Here is a 12,417-nt window from a genome sequence, read left to right on the forward strand (position 1 = left end):
TTCTAGATTTTTGCTTTGTGGTTACCAGAAGGTTTACACCAAACATCTCATAGATATAATAGTCCTTTTTCTGCTGATATCAGCTTATCTTCATTTTCCTGGAAAGGTTCCATTCTTTAACTCGTCCCCTTTAATATTTTTGGTGTCACAAATGACTTCTTTTTATGCTGTGATTTTTACTAAGGTTAGAAGATATAACCTTTATACCATAGTTAAGAGTTTAATATAGTATTCTTTAAAAATTACAATATTCTTTTTTTCAAATATTATTTATTCATGAGAGACATACACAGAGAGAGAGGCAGAGACTTAGACAGAGGGAGAAGCAGGTTCCATGCAGGGGTGCTGATGTGGGACTCCATCCCGGGACTCTGGGATCACGCCCTGGGCTGAAGGCAGATACTCAACCACTGAGCCACCCAGGCATCCCAAGTTACAATATTCTATCACCTAATCAGAGCTGTATGTACTCTCATCTTTTCATTTCATCTTGAAGAGCTCCTTTCAACATTTCTTTGAGGCAGGTCCAGTGATGATGAACTCCTTCAAATTTTGTTTGGGAAAGCTTTTATTTCTCCTTCATATCTGAAAGATAACTGCTGGATTGAGTATTCTTGGCTAGCAATTTTTATCTTTCAATATTTGAATATGTCATTCCACTCTCTCTTGGCCTGTAGATTTTCTGCTAAGAAATCTGCTGATTAGCCTAATGGGTGGCATAGTTTTGTAGGTTATTGTATCCCCCACCCCCTGCTGTTTTTAAGATTCTTTATTGTTGACTTTTGATAGCTTTATGATAATGTGTCTTGGAGAAGGTGATTTGGCATTGAGATAATGAGGTGTTCTATGACCTTCGTGGACGTGTATATCCAGTTCCTTCCCCAGGTTTGGGAAGTTCTCCACTTTCATTTCTTCAAATCTGCCCTCCCCCTCTTCTCCTTCTGGGACATCCATTATTATGTTGGCTTTTCTAACAGAGTCAGACAGTTTTCATAGGGTTTTATCACTTTTTAAAAATCTCAGTTCTTTTTCTTCTTTCTCCTTAAGAATTTCGATGTTTCTATCCCTGAGCTGGTTAATTCTCTCTTCCATATGATCTGCTCTATTCCCAATGCATTCTAATGCATTTTTATCTCATTTATTGAGTTCTTCAGTTTCAGAATTTGTTTGGTTCCTTTTTAGAATTTCAATTTCTCTGGTAAAATACTCCTTCCGTTCATTAATTTTTTTCCTAGGCTTATTGTATTGCCTGTGTTTTCTTGTAGCTCATTGGTTTTCTTCATAATGGCTATTTTAAACTCTTTATCAGTCAGATTGCATTCTCCCACACCTTTGGGTTCAGTTGCTGGAAAATTGTCGTTTTCATGTTGTGATACCATATTACCATGATTTTTCATGGGGTTTGATAAGCAGTACCTCTGCATTTGAAGTAGCAAAGACCTTTCTTGTTGAGTCAATGCTTTGTTTACTTTGATTCTAACAGTTCAACAGGTTGGTAGTAGAACAGTAGGAACAGGTGGTTCCTTTTGTCTTCCAGAAGGTGATGCTATGGCACAAGTTTTTGGTTTCCCTTAACTGAGCTGACCTACCCCCTCAGGATGGGACTCTGTTAAAAAAAAAAAATGTGGCAGAGTGGGGGCCAGTGTGTACTCAGCATTGGGGCTCTAGCTATGCCTATAGCCTGGTGGGGAAATCCTCAAGTAAGTGGAGGAGAACCCCAGAGGTCCATGGACAGTTCCCAGTACTTCCCAGGGAGGCACTTTCTCTTTGCCTACTTCTCTTTACCTTTCCCCTCAAGCTCTGCAGTTTCTCCTCAGAGGGAAAAACTGGTCCCTCCAGTTGCAGCACACTCAGCTGGGCATGTCTCCACTCACCACCTTCATCCTCCACCTCTTTAGAAAGGTCATGCTGGCTTGCTGATGAGCCCGCCACACTGTCTTCTCTGTAGTCACCAACTCTACTGCCACGGCTCCACTGCCCCGTCCCTTGCTCTTCCATCTCTGCAGTCTAGTCCATCCTCTTTCAGATGCACAGAAGGGTAGATACCTAAGGCATCCTTGTATGCTGTGCAAAGCTTTTTAATTTGTTATTGTTGGTTTGGGATGTCCAACTAGCTGCAAATCAAAAAGGAGAGAAAAAGGAAACAACTCATGCTGCCATGATGCTGACATCACTCTGAGCAATTTCTCCTTATTACTCTAACTCCTTTGTTTGAAAACTAGTATTTATTTACTTATTTTGACACCTTAAAGGGAGGTAACCATGTCCACTTCAGACCATATAAATATTAGGAACTCTTAAATTTTATCCAGGAACCCCAGAAGTAAACAAATGTGACAAACCCAGGGTAAGTGTTCTGCCCAATGTGTATATCCAATAATTAGCCAAATAGTTCCTGAAAATAGTTCTAAAAACTGACCTCATGTCTATTTTGAAATAAAATAGTTTTAGAATATATATTTAACTTTCTGAAACACAGAAAACCCTATTTTTGTGGGGAGGGTATGATCCTTTCATCGATATCTAGAATTGACATTGATGGAGCACAGTTTCTTCTAATCAAAATGTGTGCTATGGTTTGAGTTCCTGACACTATCAGTCTTGGACCCCAGGTAAGACTCTCTAAATGAAGATTATAATGTGGTTTTGGCTGAATGTGTAATAGACAGCTTTACCCAATCTTTCTACATCTAAGTGCCATGTCAGAAACTTGTTAGGGAGAATGATGTGTTGTAAGGCTGCAGGGCTTGTGGTAGTTTTGAATTCATTTTTGTACAAACAGGGCGGGACAAGTTGTTATATCTGTACTAGCCAGATAGATTTTGAAAGGGAATTATCAATTATTATACTGACAGGACCATATCATTTTGAGCACAGTCATAGCTAGCCCAGCTCAACCACAGTTAAGGTAGTAAATATTTCTGTTTAAAATATTGCATCCCCAAACTTTGGGCTGACAGAAATAACACTTGATGCCATATAAATAACAACGTAGGTCATATACCATTTTACTACACATCCCACCTCTGGCCCTACTCTTGTTATTCTTGTCTCTTTGCTTGTCATTCTCCCAGATGGTTTCTAAGCGTCTTGAGGATAGAGATCATGTACTGTCCATCTTTGTATCCTCAGAGTATAACTTAATGCCAGGCACAAAGTAGGTTCTTACATTTTTGGAATGATTTAAAAAACTGAATTAAAAGGCGATAACTAAAGACACAATTAGCCAGTACTTCCCACAGTAAGTAGGGATGGACTGTGGATATATGATTTCTTCTTCCTGTTTAAAATCTCTACATAATTTTATGTACTAACTGGTTATAACTACCAAGGAGGAAATGAAAGTAGTCTTTCTTAGAAGATTATGTAGATCTTTCCAAGATTTCATTTTATTGAATTATGTCACCTCCTCTAGTCTCTTTGAGGGGCACTCCAAATAAATGGTAACCTCAGTAAAGGTAGATACCATACATATTTTGCCAACCAATCTATTTGAAGTGCCAACAATGGTGCCTGACATTTTATAGATATTTAACATAATTGTTGAATTATCAGTGAGCATTTTTGTCAATTTATACCTAGTTTCATTCTAAAAAATGATTGGGGAAACCTTACATAGATAGATACAAGTAGAAAATAAATCTATAAAAATTGGAGTAAGGGGATTGGGTACAAAGAATAAATTGGAGGAGTAAGACAGATATATGGAAATACATGAGATTATTATGATTATTATGAGATTTTTACAAGACTATTGTCTTGTACAGTTGTTAAATATAAGCCTTTTATTTTTTTACCTTATGAATGACAAAAAAAAAAAAAAATACCCAAACCGGTAACACTATAGCAGATGCTGTCCGTGTTCTGCTGCGTATGTTGCCTAAACCTTTCAGTGTGTTCCAGGTAATATTCAGGTGACCATTCCCACATCTGTGCCTAGGACTCTTTACCCCAAAACTTTAGGAAGCAGATGAAAGTGCTAACCACTTAATACCCTGGGGCAGCCTCAACTGAACACTAGCAAGAGGTGGTGAACAAATATCTTTATCTCCATATCACTTAGGAATGACCCTTCTAAGGCACAAGTTTTCTGGTTGTTGTTGTTTTAAATCATTTCCCACAGTCTCTCTGTGGGATTAAGCTTCAGTAGCCCACTCTGGTAGCTTTTTCATTTCCTTCCATATTTGGTAATACCTCACCACTTTTTTCCAGTGTTCCTGCTTTTCTAAATAAACTACTTTTAATCTGATCTTTGTCACAGAGTGTGTTTCCACAGCAAAATAGGATATAAATAAAAATTATATTCCAAGGGTAACAAGAACAAAATAAGCTGTATTAACAGGCAGAATACTTTTCTGAAGAAAAGCTGGTTCATGGACACTCCTAGAGGGGGCAATGGCTGATGGGTAAAACAACATCTCTGATAATAGCGATCAGGCAATGTCTCTGTCTCCTATGATCATGAGACTTCTCACTATGAGAAGAATTTAAAGAATAGAAAAGAACATTTAGTCCAGCTGCAGAAAACAGAAATCTTTATTCTGGATTCTCTATAAACTAGTTTAGGATTACTCTATCTTTGCTCACTTGACTACCATTCCATTTTCAGCCCATTCCTCATCTACTTTTGCCACTTTGGCTTTACTCATTTGAAGGCTGGTATTCATTAGCTACTTGTTATAGTTTTGGCTGACATACTGCTCACTTTGCAAGTCTCCACACACATCTGGTGTCACATGTTTTCCTTATAAATTTACCTTCCATTATAAAAGTTGTCATGCATGATCTCTATGGAGATGAGCAGCCTTTCCTTTGTTTTCTCCTGGGGAAAGAAAAAGGAAAAGATGATGTGCTGACACACCAAATATTTAAACCAAATACTTCATTAACGTACCTATAAATTTTTTATTTGCAGTCCGATGGGCAGTGTAGTTCATTGCATGCATGCTGGTCTTGGACACAAGTGGTTGTCATGTCTCCTAAAGCATCTGCCATATAATTCTAGCAAGTAACTGTGGCTGACTTTTCTAATACTCCTGTTTCTTTTGCCATCCCTTAATTCAACAAAAGCCAGAAAACAAAATTCCAGGAAAACAAGTGTTAACAAAGAATTGGATGAAGTGAGAGATTCAAGCCATGGGTAGATAATTGAAAATAAGCAGATTGTGCCATAGTTGGTCTAGTTATTTTAGCTTCTTTGACAGCTTGTTCAGAGCACCATAGTCTAGCTGTGATTAATTGTTTGGCTATCACTTGTTAATATGGCAGGGTAAAAAAAAAAAAGAAAAAAAAAAGAAAAAACAATTATGCTACTGAAGGTTAGGCATGTTCTATAGACATAGCAAAAAACTTCAAAATGAAATATATTGGTGAATAATTAAGTGGTGACTAATCAGTGCAAACTACCAGTATGGAAAATTCAGCATTTCTCAACACCTGCCACCCTCCCTGCTCTCCCTTTCCCAGCAATCCTCCTTTTCACACATCTGAATATGTGCTATCTTCAGTAGGTACCAGAACTGTCAGTTTGTTTATATATGGTAAACACTATAGCTAAATGTTAATGGAGAAACAACACTTGCCTCAGTCTAATTTAGGTAAGGCAATATCACTCTGGATCTTAGAAAACAGATTAAAATAATATAGGTCCCTGGGGGGCGGAGGTCAGCACATAGTTGGAGAGTAGGAGAACTATTATAGGGGATTTTATTAATAATAAACATTTGCTGAAAACTCTTTTAGTGCTAAACTCATTACTAAACTGCCTTTATGCTATTCCATGTTTAATCCTGACAATAATATTGAGTTAAGAACTACAATGATTCCTCCTTAACAAATAAGGTAATTGAGGCAGGGAGATTAGTTGTCTGAGAGTAAATTGTAGAGTTAGAATTTTTATTCAGACTGATTCCAGAACCAACAGTCTCAAAGGAACCCAGTACTCAGGGAACCAGGTGAATATAGCTGATGGATAGCTCATTACAAAATGAAAGGAAAAAGAAATGAGAGAAGAGCAAGACGAATCTAGAAATGTTCAGTAGCTAAGCATGAGAAGAGAAAGCTATTAGGTTCCAGCACTTCCCAGAAATTCCAACAATACCAATGAAGAGATTTCCCAGGAACACAAGAACAATGAACACTGGATCAGAAATGGCTTGAGTCTGAGCATTGACGACAGATATTTAAGAAAATAGTATTATCAACTAAGTAAAAAAAAAAAAATAATGTCTGTACAAACTTGTTTCGTGTCACACAGATTTCCTAGATGTCATTAGCAATTTAAGAATAGCTGCTTCATTGAGACCAAGTGTGTTGTCTTCCTCAACACTTGTTTCTGAGTTGCAGACTCACTTCTATGTGGATAAGAAAACAGAGGAGCAGGGCTAGCCATCCAGACCACGCTTACACAACACGGGCAGCTAGCCAATTGCTTTTTACCAAGTTTTACATTAAATTTACTTCAAAGCGTGTTTCAAGTCTCAACTTATTTGCCTATGTTGTTAAGGACAGAACAATAACAATAACAAAATTTTATTTTGCTACATAATCCAGGTACTGTAGAAGAGGTGAGGAAGAATAGGAATAGTATTTTTGAAAGGAGTAATACTGAATAATGAGCAGAGACCATTACTATAAGTTAATGGAGAGGGATAAAATTGGTTAATTTATATATTGTAACTTTTACAGATGTTTTATATGGAAAAGAAAGGTTTGAGAAATGCTACATGTGTTTTTCTTCTCTTATTTTCATTGTATATTTAAATATAAAAGTCCTGCAAACTCCTTCAGTAAAAAGAAATTTTACTAAATTTGCTTAACTTTCTGTTTTCTAAACATAATTCACCCATAGAATCTTTTTTTTTTCTTTTCAGAGAATGCCTTTTAATATCTACCTGGTGAATCTTAGATCCAATTTGGGGAAATTTTTCTATAGTCAAGTCACTTCATCTTAGTAAGAAATTATAAGGTAATTCATATCGATATAGATATAAATATAAAAATTTATATAGTCCTCACCATATGGCAAGCAAGTATTGTAGGTTGTTGGTAATGACAAAAATTCCTACCCTTATAGAGTCTGATGTTGCCTCTGACAAGTTGGCTTCTCTAGAATAGAACAGTCTTATTGATAACAGACTTCAGTTGGTGATTTTCAGAGCATTCCCAAGAATCAAACTGATATTTTAAAACCATTAAAAACTAAAGCAGGGATGCCTGGGTGGCTCAGCGGTTAAGCGTCTGCCTTCAGCTAAGCACATAATCCTGGACACCCAGGATCAAGTCCTATGTCAGGCTCCCTGCATGGAGCCTGCTTCTCCCTCTGCCTAGGTCTCTGCCTGTGTGTGTGTGTGTGTGTGTGTGTGTGTGTGTCATGAATAAATAAATAAAATCTTTTTAAAAAGTAAAAAAAAAATTAAAAACTGAAGGAAACATATAATATCCCCTCAAACCTGAGATTTCAGACTTAATGAAGGCTGTATCAAAAGGAGATATAATTCAGATATTGACTTACATCTATGTAATCCAATATAGCCTTATAAATCAGTCACATTTAATAAATATTTATCTTGCTTTAATTGCTACTTTGGGTGTTTCAGTGGTCTCACTCTGAAGTGCACTTCAATATTTATTAGATATGATTTTTATTTCTAAGGTAATCTGTACATTTTTATTTTATTTTTATGATTCAAATTTACTTTGCCTACTTCTACAAGATTTAAAGATTACATTTGATACCTGATCTTGAAATATTAATTTCTGCATTTTCACAAATCATTACTAAATGGCATTATTCTCTCCACCTTCCCATGACCCACAGTCCATATACCCAGATATGTTCACTCTCCATCTAACTTGCTAACATTGTGTACCCTGCCCCCACATTCTCCTGCAGATCTGCCCTATACAACCTGCCCACTCAGCAGGAGTTCCTTCACAGTGGTTCCTGACACATCTCATTCTATAAGCAGCCCAGATAAGGACTTGTGTCAATCTTGTCTTGTAGAGAGGGGGAGATAACCATATACACGAGTTCAAATGCAGCCCCAGCAGTAGGCTGGCAGCACACATTTGCTCTAATTGCTAGTCCATCCACCAAAAAATACTCACAGAAGACAGCATAAGTAGAGAGCTCTATATGTCATAGTCACTGCAATCCCAGTAGATGGACTGGGTGCAGATATCTGGGCTGTGGTGTTGTCCACCAACAAAAGCCTCTCAAGGGACAATGCAGGGAGAGTGCCATGCAGGGACAATGCAGGGAGAGTGCCCTGACTGCAATCCAAGCAAATGGGCAGAAGGTACGGTCTGATGTAACCACACAAGGCAGCCCCAGAATGGCCCTTTCATGGCACAGGGACCAAACCCTATCCTCATTAAGCAAAGTGGGCCATTGCAGTTTATTGGACTAACAGCAAATGCAGCTCAGCCACAATAACAGAACACACATGACACAAATAGGAGATACCCCCAAAGTGCTTGGTTCTGGTGAATGGAGTATATTGCACTGCAGGGCACCACAGGACCTCTTCTTCTTAAGGCTATCATTTTCAGGATCAGGAACCATAGATAACATTCCTACTACATAGAAATAAACACAGAACTTACCCAAAGTGAGGAAACAGAGGATTATGTCCCAAATGAAAGAACAGAGCATAATCACAGCAAAAGAGCTAAATAAAATGGAGATAAGCAACATGCCTAATAGAGAATTCAAAGTAATAGTCATGAACATATTAGTGGACTTCAGAAAAGAGTGGAGGATTTCAATGAGACCTTCAACAGAGGCATTTTTGTTAAAAAAAAATCAAAGATGAAGAACTTAGTAACTAAAATTAAAAATACACTAGAGGGAATCAGTAGTAGATTAGAGGAAGCAGAAGAACAGATCACCAAGCTGCAAGACAGAGTAATAGAAAGCAATCAAGGTGAACAGCAAAAGAATGATTAAAAAAAAAAAAGAATAGATTAAGGGAACTCAACAACACCATCAAGTGTAATAGCTTTTGCTTTATATGGGTCTCAGTGGGAGGAGAGAGAGAAAAGAGGGCAGAAATTTTATTTGAATAATAACTGATAACTTCCCTTATCTAGTGAAAGAAACAGACATCTAGATCCAAGATGTACAGAGAGCCCCTGGCAGAATCAACCCAAGGAGGTCCACACCAAAGTACACAATAATTAATATGGCAAAAAGTAATGATAAAGTGAGAATTTTAAAAACAGCAAAACAGTTACATACAAGGGAAACCTCACAAGGCTATCAGCTGGTTTTTCAGCAAAAAACTGTGGGTGAGGAGGGAGTGGCATGATGTATTCAAGGTGCTTAAAGGGGAAAAAAAGCAAAAAACAAATAAGCAAAAAGACCTTCACCAAGAATACTCTAACCAGCAAGGGTAACATTCAGAAAGGAGAGATAAAGAGTTCATTTTGTAAAACAAAATAACAATAACAACAAAAACTTATCTATTTTTCTAAAGATTTTATTTATTTATTCATGACAGACACACAGGGAAAGAGAGAGGCAGAGACACAGGCAGAGGGAGAAGCAGGCTCCATGCAGGGAGCCCGATGTGGGACTCGATCCTGGGTATCCAGGATTGGGCCCTGGGCTGAAGGTGGCACTAAACTGCTGAGCCACCCGGGCTGCGCAACAAAAAATAATTTAAAGTTCATCACCACTAAGAAGCCTTACAAGAAACATTATAGAGAATTCTTTGGTAGAATGTAAAGGCCATAATCAGAAGTAAGAAAATTAGGAAAGGAAAAAAAAAAAAATCACAGGTAAATACAAACATAATAAGAGTAGATTAATCACTTATAAAACCAGTACAGAGGTTAAAGCACAAAAGCAGTAAAATCAATTGTATCTATAAAAATCAGCCCAGGGATTTACAAATAAAGAATGTGAAGCATGATATGCACATAAAACATGGGGGAGGGGTAAAAATCCAGCACTTTTAGAATGGGTACAAACATATGCAGCCATCAACTTAATATAGACTGCTATATGTATAGGTGTTACATATCAACCTAATAGTAACCACAAGTAAGAAACCTGTAATAGATATACAAAAAATAAAAAGAAAAGAATCTAAGCATTTTACTAAAGAAAGCCTTCAAACCAAAAGGGAAGACAGAGAAGAAAGGAACAAAGAACTACAAATACAACTGTAAAACAAGTAACAAAATGGCAATATATGCATAGCTATCAATAATAACTTTGAATGTAAATGGACTAAATGCTGCAATCAAAAGACATAGGGTGATGGAATGGATAAAAAGCAACGCCCATGTAGAAGAAACTCACTTGAGCCCTAAAAACACTTGCAGAATGAAAATGAAGTGATGGAAAAACATTTGTCATGTGAACAGAAGAAAGGTGGGGTGGCACTGCTTGTGTTGGACAAAATAAAATTTAAAATAAAGACTATTACAGGAGACAAAGAAGGATCCTACATAGTCATAAAGGGAACAATCCAATGAGATGATTTAATCATTGTAAATATTTATGCATCCAAACATGAGAGCACCGAAATACATAAAGCAGCTATTGAGAAATCAATAGTAATAAAATAGTAGTAGGGACCTTTAACATCCACTTATATCAATGGGTACATCATCCAGACAGAGAATCAACAAGGAAACAGCAGTCTTGTTTTTTGTTTTTGTTTTGGTTTGTTTTGAAACAGCGGCTTTGAAAAACACACTGGACCAGATAGATCTAAAAGATATATTTAGAACATTCCATTCTAAAACAGTAGAACACATTATTTTTAAGTTTACATGCAACATTCTCTAGAGTAGAGCACAAAACAAGCTTCAATGGCTTCAAAAAGACTGAAGTCACACCATGCATCTTTTCTGACCACAATGTTATGAAACTAGAAATTACAAGAAAAAAATCTGCAACACAAATACACAGAGGCTAAATAACATACTTCTAAACAATGAATGGGTCAACCAAGAAATCAGAGGAAATTTAAAAACATACATAGAGTCAAATGAAGGTGAAAATATGATGGTCCAAAATTTTTTGAATGCAGCAAAAGCTATTCTAAGAGGAAAGATTATGGCAATACAGGCCAACCTAAAGAAGCAAGAAAAAAAATCACAAACTACGTAATCTTAAAGCAGAAATAAGTGAATAGAGACTAAGCAAATAAGAGAACAGATCAATTAAACCTAGGAGCAGTTTCTTTGAAAATATAAAGTTGGTAAACCTTTAGCCAGATTCATCAAAAAACAAAATAATAACAGAAGACTCAAAATCAGAAATGGAGAATAACAAATGACAACACAGAAATACAAAGGATCATAAGACAATATTATGAAAAATTATATACCAGGAAATTGAACAACCTAGAAGTGGGTAAAATTCCCACTTTGGAAACATAACTTTCCAAAACTGAATCAGGAAAAAAATAGAAAATTTGAACAGACTGACTGCCAGAAATGAAATTAAATCAGTAATCAAAAAATGCCCAACCAACAAAAGTCCAGGACCAGATGGCTTCACAGATCAATTTCCACCAAATATTTGAAGATATATTAATACTAAGTCTTCTCAAATGATTCCAAAAGATAGACGAGGAAGGAAAGCTTCCTATAATTGATTCTATGAGGCCAATATTACCCTGGTACCAAAACTAGATAAACTGCAAAAAAAAATTTTTTTTGAAAGAAAGAAAGAAGAAAGTAGGAAAGAAAGAAAGAAAGAAAGAAAGAAAGAAAGAAAGAAAGAAAGAAAGAAAGAAAGAAACCAACCATAGGCCAATATCTCTGATAAACATCAATGTAAAAATCTTCAACAAAATATTAGCAAATCAAATCCAATGATACATTTAAAAAATCATTCACCATGATCAAGTGGAATCTATTCCAGGGATGCAAGGGTAATTCAAATCAATCAGCATGATACATCACATTAACAAGAGAAAGGATAAAAACCATATGATCATCTCAATAGATCCAGAAAAAGCATTCAACAAAGTACAACATTCATTCATAATAAAAACTCTCAACAAAGTAGATTTAGAGGGAACATAACTCTATATAATAAAGGCTATGTATGAAAAACCCACAGTAACATCATAATGACTGGTCAAAAACAGATCAGGAATAAAACAAAGATGCTCATTCTTATCAATTTTATTCAACATAGTACTAGAAGTCCTAGTCACAGCAATCAGGTAAGAAATAAAAGGCATCCAAATTGGAAAAGAAGAAGTGAACCTTTCACTATTTGCAGATGACATGATACTATTTTATAAAACCCTGAAGACTACACTAAAAAGCTACTAGAACTGATAAATGAATTCAGGAAAGTCACAGGACACAAAATTAATACACAGAGATATGTAACAATTCTATACACTAATAGTGAATTAGCAAAAAGAGAAATTAAGAAAACAATCC

General features: G+C 36.3%; 1 long non-coding RNA gene across 1 annotated transcript in view; it reads right to left on the reverse strand.

Annotated features, from left to right (window-relative positions):
• Nucleotides 1-310: 310 nt before the first annotated feature.
• Nucleotides 311-12,417, reverse strand: part of LOC140624927 (uncharacterized) — a 50,941-nt gene continuing 38,834 nt past the window's right edge. Inside the window, exons 2-3 of the long non-coding RNA XR_012024356.1 lie at nucleotides 4,758-4,822; nucleotides 311-2,114 (exon numbers count right to left, since the gene is read on the reverse strand). This is a non-coding gene — a long non-coding RNA (uncharacterized lncRNA). The remainder of the gene's footprint in view (nucleotides 2,115-4,757; nucleotides 4,823-12,417) is intronic.

Source organism: Canis lupus, chromosome 35, assembly GCF_048164855.1.
Source record: "Canis lupus baileyi chromosome 35, mCanLup2.hap1, whole genome shotgun sequence".
NCBI classification, from domain to species: Eukaryota; Metazoa; Chordata; class Mammalia; order Carnivora; family Canidae; genus Canis; species Canis lupus.